The 14,628-nt window shown below is 42.7% G+C and overlaps 3 pseudogenes; 2 read left to right on the forward strand and 1 right to left on the reverse strand.

Annotated features, from left to right (window-relative positions):
* The first annotated feature begins 3,099 nt into the window (after positions 1 to 3,099).
* On the forward strand, positions 3,100 to 4,921 carry LOC143882836 (UDP-glycosyltransferase 91C1 pseudogene; annotated as a pseudogene).
* An 801-nt stretch (positions 4,922 to 5,722) lies between these two features.
* LOC143884334 (UDP-glycosyltransferase 88B1 pseudogene) lies at positions 5,723 to 8,073 on the reverse strand (annotated as a pseudogene).
* A 657-nt stretch (positions 8,074 to 8,730) lies between these two features.
* On the forward strand, positions 8,731 to 10,640 carry LOC143884335 (UDP-glycosyltransferase 91C1 pseudogene; annotated as a pseudogene).
* Positions 10,641 to 14,628: the final 3,988 nt, after the last annotated feature.

The raw sequence follows: 14,628 nt of genomic DNA on the forward strand, positions 1-14,628 counted from the left end.
CGATTCAAGATCGTGAAAAGAACAAAAACAAGAGTCATTGTTTTTCTTACCAATTTTAAATATTTTTTCCCCGCTCTCACCAACCCTCTCTGTTCCTCTCGTACAATTAGGACGCAGTTGTTTTATTATTGGGAAATTGTCACGCCCCGAACCCAGAATTCGAGGTAAGGCGCACGTGACAGCCGCCACACACCCATAGGGTCACCCCCACAAGCATGCAAGGCTTCTTCACAACCAACTATTCTCAATATTTAGAGCGACTAATAAAAGCGGAAATTTTAGTCTCAATTAAAGCTCAAACGAAATACATATATAGGTCCAAAAGTCTAAATCCACAATAAAATAACAAACGCTTCTAAACTGGAAATAATGAAAGAAAGCAAGAAGTGTCTTAGGTTCCAATCCAAGTGCCTGAACTTAGCAAGTCTACTGCCGCTCCTCGGTATCTGAAAATTGTTAAACCACATAATGAGCTAACAGCCCAGCCGGTTTTCCAAATCCAAGCCAGCTAATAGGAAAACGAAAACAAAGCTGGTGCGGAAAAGAAGTAACATGCCATAAAATTTAGCCAATGCAGAAATTGATAAGAATCAAGAAAATCATTTCTACATAAGTTATATAAGAAAAATACATGTTTTTACAAAAACAGTTCCAACCACTCGGTTATGCAGTTTTCCACTTTGAAATCAATGACAAAGAATATATATTTTCAAATACTTGATTTTGCATTTTATCCACTTGGAAATCAATGACAATGAATATATATTTCCAAACACTTGGTTTTGCAATTTTTCCACTTAGAAATTAAATACTTAACAGTCTTCTCTGTGGCCAATTTCCAACCTTATTGGCAAGTAGCGTAACCCAAGGCGAACACTCGTTCGCAGGACTCACAGGTCCAAAAGCGCGCAATGTAAAATTATCAATAGCCAGAGGACTCCCTACTGGCCGCCCGAGATCAACCTTACGGGTAGATAAAATTTGACCGGTCTACGTGATCACGTCCAGTGTACTCACCCACTGGCAGGTTGGGCACTAGATCCCCACCAGAGATCAACCTTACTGGCGGAATCCATTCCATACCAAGACTGTATACAAATATAGAGAAAAGCAATTTAATGTTTTCAATACCGTACCATAAATTTTGAAGACGTTTCAAACCATTGGGGGCTCCCCTGTTCCAAACCATTGAAACCATATCATATATAAAATGCTTTTCAATAGTGTTTCATGAATTTGAGTTTCCAAAAACATGTTAGTCACAAAACTCCTTTTTGTATAAATAAGGAAGCATGTTAAGACTAAAAACATTTCATGGATAATGACAATTCAACCATTTAGTATGACATGCTAAAAGATATCAGTGAGAAACCTTTTCAAAATAAGTTCCATAAAATGAACTGTAATAAAAGCTTGCAACAAATCTAAATATATGCAAATATACGTAATACACTAACATAGGGTAGGATCACCTACCTTAAGCGCTACTCCAAGAATTTCCTTTAGCGAAGCACCCAGTTTGAAACTTGCGGCTGCTAAATCAGCAGAGATTCACCAACGGATGGAGTTTATGGGCGAGATCCAATGCTATTATAAAACTATCAAGAAATGCAACTTTTATAAGTTGTTTGCAGATTTCTTGAATCCGCACGATGAGGGCAGCAGGGGCTTCCAATGGCTAAAAATATAAAAATCTTCTTGAGACAAGAGTTGCAAGGTAAGGCTCATCAGTTTCTAAACCTTGGCAGCAAGCTTCAAGTGGCAAAAGAAATCCATTTCAAGTCTGGGGTAGAAGTAGATATCATAAGGCTTCTGTGCATTTTGAAACTCACGACCATTCTCACATTCTATATGATTTCCCTCAAGATTTTAGTGATTTTCGTTCATGTATAGAGGCACCCTCTTTCCTAGAAAGTAATTCAAATCAATTAGGCAGTTACCATTACATTCAGTGTCTTACTTTATTAAGAATAGAATCCTAATTAAATAGAGAATTAAAGACCTTCAATTAGCCTATGAAGCAGCTCCTTTCTAAAGATATGATAACCCAATATTTCCCCCCATAGGAACTGTCCAAAACGATGTGGCTCACATGCCCTTTTCGTTGCAAGCAATATTTTGAAACAAACCTTCCCTTTTTCCTTTTTGAAATGTAGATGCTACCGTATTCTCTACTAGCTGAAAATCCATAGGAGGAAACCTACCAAGATTGAATCTTGAAATGATAGAGCTTCCTAATACATCCTACCCACTAGTGGAAGATTCTATTCAAAGCCAAATTTAACTTTAGTGAAGGTGTTATATTCGGTCAATCTAATTGCTTCCCAAAATGAGCAGCCTTTTAAAAGGTGTTTAAATGGACTTTACTCCATTGATGATAATAGCACCCTTTACCATTTTCAATAAAATTAATCTTAAGTTCATTTGGTATTAACAGCCATTTCAAAGAAAATTCACAAGCTTCATTTTGGTAACGACACTCATTTCTAAGCAATTTAATCCTGAGCTTGATTTTTGGTAATGACACTCATTTCAAGAAGTTAAAACAAGTTCAAACATTGGGGCTGGGTGTTACAGAAATGATATCACCGCTACTATATTTTGATGAACACACTCCAAGCTTTATTTAAAAGTACGGTATGACCCGCACCATAGGAGTTAGGATCAACCTATGGAAATGGTTTTTGGGCACAACATATTTAAGCAGTGGCCCATCTAATGAACGGTTTGGATCATCCTATGGTGCAGGCCATACCGTACTTTTTAATAAGGTGAGCTGTGTGTTCATCAAAATACAGTACTGGTGACATCAGCATATTAGCTAACCTTTTGTCCCCATACAATAACGCGTAATTGCGTATATTTACCTTTTTCAAGACGTAGCTGACATCGCCCTCCCTAATAATGTGAGGCTGACCCTACAACTACTGCTGTGTGTACCGTACTTTTTTAATAAAGTGTGGAGTGCGTTCAGCAGCATATTATAAAAGCGAGCTAACCTTTTGGTCCCATACAATAACGCGTAATTGCGCAAGACGGGGCTGACATCACCCCTAACAACTGTTGTGTTTACCCTCTCTCTCTCTCTCTCACAGTTTCCAACACAGCCCTGTATTCAATTCTAAGAACTCTCCAAGCGTTAGCCAAAAGAGTTAATCGCATCTATTCGTTACTCACTGCCGTCATTCCAACTCCCTCACAAATGGAAATTACAGAAGAAGTAAAGCTTCACCTTATTATGTTTCCGTGGTTAGCCTTTGGTCACATAATACCTTTTCTAGAGCTCTCTAAGTGCTTAGCCAAAAGAGGTCACCATATATCCTTCATTTCTACTCCAAAAAACATCGCTAGGCTCCCAGACATCCCTCCAGATATCTCCCCCAAGATAAATCTAGTGAGTTTCCCTTCCCTCATGTCGAGGGCCTAGCGAAAGATGCCGAGGCCACCAGAGACATTCCACTAGCCAAGGGTCAGTACCTGTTTAAAACACTGGACGGACTAGAGGAACCTTTGTCAGTGTTCCTTGAACATGCATCCCCCCCTCCAGATTGGATTATTTATGATATCTTCTCTTACTGGGTCTCACGGGTAGCTACTAAGTTCAAGCTTCCATGTGCCTACTTTGGAGCGTTTAGTGCTGCCATGCGTGGATTCATTGGCCTACCACCACCCACGATGATGCCCTTTAGAGACCCCCGTTCATCGCCCGAACAATTAACTGTGGTACCTCCATGGGTCCCATTCCCTTCTAACGTGGTGTACCGACCCTACGAGGCTAGACAATTTTTTCATGTAACAACGAGAGAAGATGCTTCCGGGGTGTCTCTCAATTATAGGATCTTTTCAACACTCCATGGGTGTGACCTTGTGGCTCTACGAAGCTGCACCGAATTCGAACCGGATTGGTTAGGTCGCCTTGGCGAGTTATTCCAGAAACCAGTTCTTCGTACAGGTCTGCTCCCTCCTTCAATACAAGAAGATACTAGTGGGCATGACAAGTGGGTAGAGGGTGAATGGCTAGACCAACAAACACCAGGGTCTGTAGTTTATGTTGGATTTGGAATTGAGTTACTATATACTACAGAGCAAGTTCATGAAATTGCCTTTGGGTTAGAACTATCACGATTGCCCTTTGTTTGGGCGCTCCAGATTCCACCGGACGTGGGCGAGGAGATACTACCTATGGGGTTCGAGGATCGAACCAAGGGCTGGGGACTTGTTTGCAAGGGTTGGGTCCCTCAGCTTAAGTTCTTAGCGCACCAGTCAATTGGAGTTTTCTTCTGCCACGGGGGTTGGGGCTCAGTCATTGAGGCTCTTGGGTTTGGGAAGCTTCTTATTCTCCTACCCATGATAGCAGACCAACTGTTGAATGCTCGAGTGATGGAAGAGAAGAAGATTGGTGTAGAGGTGCCATGGAACGAAAGTGATGGGTCCTTCACTAGGAATGACATTGCCAAGACATTAAAGTTAGCAATGGTGGAAGCTGAGGGTGAGGAGTTTAGAGACAATGCAAGAGCAGCACAAGGGATATTCTCTGCTGAAAATGAGAACCATAGTCGAAATATCGATGGTTTTGTTCAACATCTCAAAGACCATAGAAGCCCACATGGGTTGTCATCATCTTCGTGATTTACTTTTTCTTTTTGTACAAGTCGGTGTTCGTTCCTTCGACCACTACGGTCAGATGTTGTGTGAAAGTAGTGTCCCCAGACTAACAAGTCGTGCTATATTTGTGTGTCAATATAGCACGTGTTGTTATTTCCATCACCAGAAAATTGCACGCTTAATCTCTTCTTTGAGTGAAACTGTTGTATTGGTGCTAGGTTTGTGATTTTACAGGTGGTCTTGACTACAGACCTTTAGAGGTATCTTGTACATTGTAATCTTTGCCTTAAGTGGAAGCTTGTGTTTAATTTTGTTAGCCTTTCTATGTTTCTATCTAGGTCGATGTTTGTCAAAACAAGAGGGAGAAACTTCGACATCAAGAGTGAGGAGAGCATGAAAAGCTCCTACAAAATCAGAAAAAAAAGAAAGAAAAAAAAAAAGAAACTAATTTTAAGCATTTTTTTCCCATAATTAACTTCCTTTTATAGTACTTGTCTATCTCATTGGGTGTTATCTCACTCTTTATTATTTACATTACAGATGTTGAACAGTAGTTGTAAACTTTCAACTACTTTATTTATTTAATCATTCAATGTAGTCTCGATTGGACATTTATTTTAGCTTTCCCAGTTTATTTATTTATGAGATTATTTAGTTTAGTTATGCTTAGGGGTGGCAAAATATGCCGAACCGAACCGGAGCCGAGCCGAAACTGAACCAAAAATTCGGCTTCCGTTTGGTTTAACCAAACGGATTCAAATTTTGGTTTAGTTCGGTTTGGGGATCAAACCGAACCGAACCCGAATGTTTCCAATGATTATGAGTAAGGGGTGGCAAAATTGGCGGAACCGAACCGAAACCGAACCCAAAATTCGGTTTCGGGGTCGAACCGAACCGAAACCGATACATTGCCACCCCTAGTTATGCTATGTATATTGCATGTTAAGTAAGAGCCTAGCATGTTTGTGAACTTGTGTTCACGGACGTATGGTGCTGTCCCATGCTTGGGACGGTCTCGGTTTGGGGTGTGAAAAATCTATCCTCACCTCCACTGATCATGCAAGCAAGCTGCACATTCGCTTCATCCATGCATAGAGAAAAACTACAGAGACAGAGATACAAGAAAGCCGCACATTCGCTTCATCCATACATAGAGAAAAACTACAGACAGAGATACAAGAAAGTCACACATTCGCTGAGAGAGAGAGAAAGAGAGAGAGAGAGAGAGAGAGAGAGAGAGAGAGAGAGAGAGAGACATTGGTGGGTAGCCATCTTAAGCCAGACCCCACCCAATAATGCAACAATCTACCCTTGGGAGGGTGGCAGGGGGTCCAATTCGTTTGAAATGTGGTGCTTCAATAAACGGGTGGTCAACTCGGCTAAGGTGGCATGAGACGATCCTCCCTCCCTCAATGCGCCCATCGCACTCTCTCTCATTGCTACCATCCGCTCCCTCAAAACCTTCCCTTGTTCCGACTCCATCAATCCTCTCACTCCTTTCTCCACCTCCTCCGCATTTACCACACCCTCCTTATCCTCCACAATTGTCATGCCCAGCTTCCACTCCTCCACCAAAATCACCCTATTCATTCGTTGTTCTGCATAGAGAGGCCATGCCAAGAGGGGAACCCCCGCACACACCGCTTCATTGAAGGAGTTAGTCCCGCAGTGAGTCACGAAACCACCCACCGATTCTCGACTCAGCACAGCCACTTGCGGAGCCCACGATTTCACCACCACACCCCTCTCTCTCGTCCGATCCAAGAACCCCTCGGGCAACACCGTATCCAAATCGAAATCCGCGTTGTCGACTTTAGGACTGCGCACCACCCACGCAAACCTCTGCCCACTCTTCTCCAATCCCACCGCGATATTCTTCAACTGTTCCTCCGAGAACCGCCCCATGCTCCCAAAGCACAAGAAAACCACGCTCCGAGGAGGCTGTGCATCCAGCCACGACAACAAGCAGTTCTTCACTTGGTCATCCTTGGATGCAATCAAGGGACCGATCGGGTAGATGGGCGGCGTGGGTCCGTCGGGAATGCAAGCCCCATCCGATATAGTCTTTAATGTTCGCGGCTCCAGCGAATGGAATGTGTTTATGATGATACCGTCGGCTTTGGGTAGAGAAGTGGCGATGTAGAGAAAGTGGTGGTAGCTTTGAACGTGACGGTCGATCATTGTTTGGGGCATGTCGGATGGGGGTATCGGCGGTACCCCAGGGAATTGAAGGGGATGGGAAAGGTCTTTGATGCTTTCGGTGGTTTGGCGGTGGAAGGTGGGAAAGTGAAGTAGGACGGAGAGGGCAGCAGCGGTGGCAGCGAAGAAGTAGGAAGGGATATTGAGGTGGGGGTGGTGGAGACTAGTTGGAAGGTGGTTGCGCAGAAGTAGTCAAGGAAGAGGGCGCGGACTGAGGTGGTGGAGGAAATGGTTTGGAGGGCTTGGAGGACGAGAGGGTCGTTTTGGCGAAGGAATTCGAAGACGAGGTCTATAAAATCGTGGGATGGGGAATGATGTTGATGATTGTCAAGTGGAGGAAGGTGGTGGAAGGTGATGGAAGGGTGAGATTTGGAGACGGCTCGAATGTAGGGTTGGGTGGAGCCAGTGTTGAAAGGAGGGTCGGCGGCGATGAGGATGATAATGGAGAATGGATGGTGGAGAAGGAAGCGCTTCCCAAGCTCCACCATCTGCACTAGGTGCCCAATGCCCGGAGATGAATACATCACTATGCTGTCCTTCCCACTCATTATTTCTCCTCTCTTCACACCCTACAACTTAATTTGTTACTCTCTTTCTTTTTCTTCTGTAAATAATGAGTAGGAGGGACACAGCTCTACTATATTAAGAGGAGCACTGCTAAGAAAACGGGATTCCGTTTTGGGAAAAAGAGGGCATCCATGTGGGGATAAAACGGGCATCAATTATTGGGCCATGTCCACTAAAAGACAAACGGAGGGAGCTCAAATCTTGCAACTGATAATGTAATTTTAATCATTTGACCTATGTTTCCACAGTGAGGGAATGTGAACTGACCAAATTGGTGCCTCTGGACAAGACCACCGAATACTTCGGTTGATTCGGATTGTCTGTTGCTTGATCTGAAGATTCGAGATGATCTGATCTTGACTGTGATGATCTTATCCTTTGATATGTGCAATTCAATTGATGTGATGGTGCATCTTGATCATTTGACCTTCGGAATGGCTGGGATGCACCCACATCGATATGCTATGTGATTTGAATTAAGAGAAAAAAAAGAAGAAAAAGTCTAAATGAGTGGCTGTGTTGGATGCAAGAACAATTGCTCGGCAATGATGGAAAGAATAGATGAGATGTTGGCTTCAAGAGGCGCATATTGACCCTCACCTAACTGTCAATGTGTGTACGTAGCTGAACTCTGTTCAAGATGTAGCTAACAATCCAATCGAACCTACCAAATGAAAGTATTAGGACCATTTGACTGCACTGATTTGATTTCCTTTTGATCTCCCTGTGACTTCTTCTTCTCCAAATCGTCCGCACATCTACCAGCAACCAAAGAGAGCATTAACCATTTGAAGTAGACTTTCTAACAATTTGATTGTACCTCCACCGTACCAAGGCTGTTGTAACTTGTAAGGCCTTACACCATATAATTTCTCCTGCGTGATATTTGACCCAACAGAGCCTTGTTGTAAGGCCTCACACCATATAATTTCTCTTGCTTGATATTTGACACAACAGAGCCTTGTTGTAAGGCCTTACACCATATAATTTCTCTTGCTAGGGACCATCGCTGGAGTCATTTCTCGGGCCAGCTGTTGGATGCCAGCTGATGCATGAGAGAGCAGCCACCTCAGATGAATTACATGATCGTACCTCCACCGTACCAAGGCTGTTGTAACTTGTAAGGCCTTACACCGTATAATTTCTCTTGCTTGATATTTGACCCAACCGAGCCTTGTAAGGCCTCACGCCATATAATTTCTCTTGCAGCCTTGTTGTAAGGCCTTACACCATATAATTTCTCTTGCAGCCTTGTTGTAAGGCCTTACACCATATAATTTCTCTTGCTAGGGACCATGGCTGGAGTCAGAAAAGCTGCTACCACTGCTCTGATATAAAAGCTACTTATTTGTTTGGGCCCCCTACAATAATGCGTGTGGCTCACTACACTTATAATGTGTGGCTGACCATCACCCTATAATTATTGTTGGCTTGTCTACTCAAAAAAAGGGTAGGTCTGTCATCGGAGGTCTCTCCCTCCTTATCTACCAAAAAAAGCGTAGGTCTCTCTCTCAGTTTCCAAAATAGCCCTGTATTCCATTCTCAGAGCTGTCCAAGCGTTAGCCAAAAGAGTAAATCGCATCTATTCGTTACTCACTGCCATCATTCCAACTCCCTCACAAATGGAAATTACAGAAGAAGTAGAGCTTCACCTTGTTATGTTCCCATGGTTAGCCTTTGGCCACATAATACCCTTTCTAGAGCTCTCCAAGTGCTTAGCCAAAAGGGGTCACCGTATCTCCTTCATTTCTACCCCTAGAAATATAGCTAGGCTTCCAAACATCCCTCCATATTTGTCCCCCAACATAAATCTAGTGGAGCTTCCCTTCCCTCACATCAACGCCCTCCCGAAAGATGCCGAGGCCACAAGAGACATTCCTCTAGCCAAGGGTCAGTACCTGTTAAAGGCATTGGATGGACTAGAGGAACCTTTCTCAGTTTTCCTTGAAAATGTATCCCCAACTCCAGATTGGATTATCTATGATATCTTCCCTCACTGGGTCTCACGAATAGCTGCTAAGTTCAAGCTCCCATGTGCCTTCTTTGGGGCGTTTAGTGCTGCCATGGGTGCATTCAGTGGCCCACCACCCCCCAAGATGATGCCCTTCAAAGACATCCGTACATCCCCAGAACAGTATACTGTGGTTCCTCCATGGGTCCCATTTCCTTCTAACGTGGTGTACCGGCCCTACGAGGCTAGAGGAAGTTTTATGGCGTTATCAAGAGAAGATGTTTCCGGAGTGTCTGTCAATTACAGGATCTATTCGACACTTCAAGGGTGTGACCTTATCGCTCTACGAAGTTGCACTGAGTTTGAACCGGATTGGTTAGGTCTCTATGGTGAGTTATTAGAGAAACCAGTTCTTCCTATCGGTCTGCTCCCTCCTTCAATACAAGAAGATACTAGTAGTGGGCATGAGAAGTGGGTAGAGGGCGAATGGCTAGACCAACAGATGCCAGGGTCCGTAGTTTATGTTGGATTTGGAAGTGAGTTATTACATACTACAGAGCAAGTTCACGAAATAGCCTTTGGGTTAGAACTATCAGGATTGCCCTTTGTTTGGGCACTCCGAATTCCACCTGGTGTGGGCGAGGAGATGCTACCTATGGGGTTCGAGGATCGAACCAAGGGCCGGGGACTTGTTTGCAAGGGTTGGGTCCCTCAGCTTAAGTTCTTAGCGCACCCGTCAATAGGAGGTTTCTTCTGCCACGGGGGTTGGGGCTCAGTCATTGAGGCTCTTGGGTTTGGGAAGCCTCTTATTCTCTTACCCATGATAGCAGACCAGCCGTTGAATGCTCGCGTGATGGAAGAGAAGAAGATTGGTGTAGAGGTGCCAAGGAACGAAAGTGATGGGTCCTTCACGAGGAATGACATTGCCAAAACATTGAAGTTGGTAATGGTGGAAGCTGAGGGTGAGGAGTTTAGAGCCAAAGCGAGGGCAGTACGAAAGATATTCTCCGCTGAAAATGAGAACCATAGTCAAAATATCGATGGTTTTGTTCAATATCTCAAAGACCATAGAAGCCCACAAGGGTTGTCGTCATCTTCGTGATTTACTTGTTCTTTTTGTGCAAGTCGGTGTTACTTTGACCACTACGGTCGGATGTTTTGTGAAAGTCAGACTCCCCGGACTGATAAGTCGTGCTATATTTGTGCGTCAATAAGTATTAGGTTTGTGATTTTATAGATGGTCTTGACCATAGACCGTTAGAGGTATCTTGTACTTTGTAATCTTTGCCTGAAGTGGAAGTTTGTGTTTAATTTTGTTTGTTCTTCTGTCTTTCTATCAAACAATAGGTCGATGTTTGGAAAACTTAAAAAATATTACATGGAATATTTGTTGTGCCAGTTTTGAGAGGAGTTGGAGAAAACTTCGATAATTAATGTCGGTATGGAAAACCCAGTTTTGTTGTGGCGTTAATTATACCACTACGTTAATTATAGGGAATTTTCCCCCTCCCATTCCCCTTCCCCTCCCCACTGCGGGGATGGTGGGGAATCCCCCTCCCCTCCCCACGGGGAATATCTAATCCCCATCCCCTCCACTTCCCCGCCTGCATCCTTCAGGGACAATCACTTTACTTTCTCACTTTACTTTATTAAATGTTAGGTTTAAAACTAAAGATATACTAGGGACAATCACTTCAAGCATGTTGCGGCTTGGCTGTTGCATGTGAGAGTAGCCACACAACCCACATAGGCTAAGATTTTGTCTTATGCATTTTATTAACCTGGGGACAAAGGTGGTTGCTCTCAGATTCATTTAATTGATCAATAGTCCCTAGCAGATCCCTAATTCCCAATCCCACTTGCCAAAAAGTATTGTACGTGCCACACCATAGGAAGATCCAAACCGTCCATTTGATGGGCACACCATACTACCATAGGCATAGGATGATCCAAACCTTCCACTTGATGGGCACATTGTAGGATGATCCAAACTGTCCATTTGATGGGCCACAATGAAAATAGGTTGTGGCCCAAAAATCATTTTCATAGGATAATCCCAACCCTCTGATCTATAGAGGAATTGCATATTATGGTACCTTCTATAGATCGGAGGGTTGCAATCATCGTATGGAAATGATTTTTGGGCCGCAATCTATTGACGTTGTGGCCCATCAATTGGACAGTTTGGATGATCTATGGTGTGGCCTGTAAAGTACTTTTAAATTGTAGCCTATCAAATGGACGGTTTGGATCATCCTATGGCGTAGCCCATACATTACTTTTTGAAAAATAATGGACTATACGAGCGCACACCATATAAAATCTCATCACTCATCAGAGAGATGTTGCCTTTATTTGGGGGAGGGAGATTTTCAAAGAATTTAATGTTGCCTTACAGTGATGGTTCGAGGGAGAGATTTTAGGGATTTCTAAGGGTAATATACTAATATAATGAGGGACAATGCCCAATGGATTATGGGTAAAAGAAAACATAAAAAGCTATTTCACGAACAAAACTGTACTAATGGAAATTAAAAAAATTTTGAGGGAATCTTGTAGATATGTTTTGATCCAAGGGGTTTCTAGTACTTTTCCCAAAAAAAAAAACACTTAAAAAAATACAAGAAAAAAATGGCATTAATGCGGGGCGGGGCGGGGCGGGGCCAACTCCATCCCCTTCTCCTCCCCTTCCTCGCACCGGGGAATTTTTTAAATCCCCTTCCCCTTCCCCACTCAAATCGGGGAATCCCCTCCCCAACCGGGGCGGATCCCCGCTTTTCCGGGTGAAATTGCCAGCCCTACACCCACCAAGTGGCAAGCAAGCATACTTCCCACAAAATTTTCCCTTTCTTCTTCGAAGGCACGAAGCTCCATTATTGCAACAACAACTCAATAAATCTAGGAAAAATCCAGCTAATCCCAAATCTCAGAAATATGCAACTCCATATAGACCGGGTGAACGAACAATGCATAAATAGATGATCCGTAGATTCCCCATCAGCAAGATATAGGGGGCAATGATCAACAAGCCACATACCACGGTTTCTCAGGAAGTTCATGATTTGTATCCTGTCGCGACATGCGGCCCAACCAAAGATACTTACACGCAACAGACAATGAAATTTCCACACCTTTGCCAAAAAAGAGGGAATCGGGCAAGGCTTTAGGCTCGTATAGAAAGATCTGACAGAAAAAAACCCAGAAGAATCCGCAGTCCATATTCTCTTATCCAACCCATTTCTTTTAATGTAGCCATTATCCAACAACCTTCTAAGTCTAGCCGCAGAATCTAACTCCCAAGCAAAGAACCTTCTTCTATAAGCCGGGCACCATTCCCAAACACCATCCCTACTAACCAAACACTCACTCACCATAGCTTCTTTCTTCACCACAACCCGGAATATTTCCGGGAACAACAACCTCAGCGGGCTATCACCACATCATAAATCACTCCAAAACTTAACTCTATCCCCTCCATAAACCCTAAATCTAATCTTCAGGTTGAACATGGAGGACATTTTAAAAATATCTCTCCACACCGTTAGACCCTTTTTCTTAAAATTATCGAAAGACTCCCACCCTCCGGGTTGACAACCATACTTACTACAAATAACCCTTACCCACAAATGAGATCTTTCTTCGCCAAATCTCCATAACCACTTTCCTAGCAAAGCGTGGTTAAACTCCCGAAATCTTCTAATACCCAAACCACCCACCATGATGGGCACACAAACTTCCTTCCAACTCACCAGAGAGATTCATTTTTTGTCGTCATTACCTCCCCACAAAAATCTACGTTGGATCATTTCAATCATCAACGAGACACTGACAGGACACTTAAAAAGAGACATAAAATATACAGGAATATTTGCTAAGACTGCCTTGATTAAAACCAATCTTCCACCTCTAGATACTAAATTTCTCAATTTCTCTTCCAAGTATCCAACCTACGCCCAATCCTTTCTAAAATCGGCTCCCAAAATACCTTATTTGGTCTTCCAACCCCCAAGAGCAGACCCAAATACGAGGCCGGTGTAGACACCCCATTTTGACCGAACCCCTTTTGCAGTTGATTTGATTAAAACCCAAGTAAATCTATGATCTGGTGACCCAAATTCGCCCCTAGGGTATGTTAGAGACCCATTTAGGTCCCTCTCAAATTTCAGAAAAATCTGTCGCGGTTTGCATAGCAAACGAGAGGGGTAGGTACTATTGTGTAAATTTAGTGCCGCAGAAGGGGTGTGAATTATCCTGACCAGCAGGTGACCTGTTGGGAATAAAATAAGGGTAATTTGTTGCGGGAGGGTGTCCCTGGGCAATTAAAGGGGCACGAATTTATTCCATCATTTTTTTCCTTAAAATTTTTCTGTGGACCACCCTTTGCTCATCCAAAAAGGGGTAAAATATATAATAGTGGGTTGTCTAAATAAACTAGAGGGGTGTAAAAATTTATCCAAATATCTATAAATAGGGATCTTGGCTTCATTTGCAAGCTAAGGAGGTTTTCTTCAAAACCTAGCAGAGAGCAATTTAGGAGAAAATCCCCAAACTCGAAACCCTAGCTATCCGTCTTTTCTCCGGTCAGCAGTTGATCACCGTATTACTCTTCTATCTAAGCTTCACTGACTTTATTCTTTCTCTGTGTCATCGTTTTTCTTCATCTTTTTGCAAGTAGAAACCCTAATTTCATCCCTCATTACATGGAACCTTTAAATTCGGCTTGAAAAAAAACGTTAGATCCAGCCTTTCTTGACAGAGATCTGTGCGTTTCCATTAGAGTCTATAAATCTGCTACTCAATAAGGTCATAATGAGAGAGAATCTTCAATTTCTGGTTCGAGATTTTGTAGATCCAAGCTTCAGGCAGTTGTAAAGAGGATCAAAATTTGAAGCTAAGTAAAGGTTTAGTGAAATCTGTTGGATCAGCAAATCAGGTCATTCGTTTATTCATTTTGAGTAATGGCTCGAATTTTATTTTCTTATGAATTTACTGATGTTTTTTATATCTTAATCAATACGTGCTTAAGGACCTTGTTTTGAATTCGTTTTGGTTTCCAGTTTGATTCTTTTGTTGCAAAAGCTAAAATTATAACCTTACTTACAAGCGAGTGCAGTTTTGATGAAAAATTTGTTGTTTTGTGTGATTAACCAAAGTAATTGTGTGTTTCATTGTGATCATGGTACAAAGTTCATCTGTTTAATTAGCCTATTCATGAGAAGTGAATAAAAGTGTTGATTTTTTTTATGTCTGTTTTTGTAAAATTAAGGATTATACTATCAGTTTGATAAATGACACATGTCATTAGA

The sequence above is a fragment of the Tasmannia lanceolata genome, unplaced genomic scaffold (assembly GCF_043159265.1).
Source record: "Tasmannia lanceolata isolate RefF3 unplaced genomic scaffold, GAP_Taslan_0.1 ptg000008l, whole genome shotgun sequence".
NCBI lineage: Eukaryota > Viridiplantae > Streptophyta > Magnoliopsida > Canellales > Winteraceae > Tasmannia > Tasmannia lanceolata.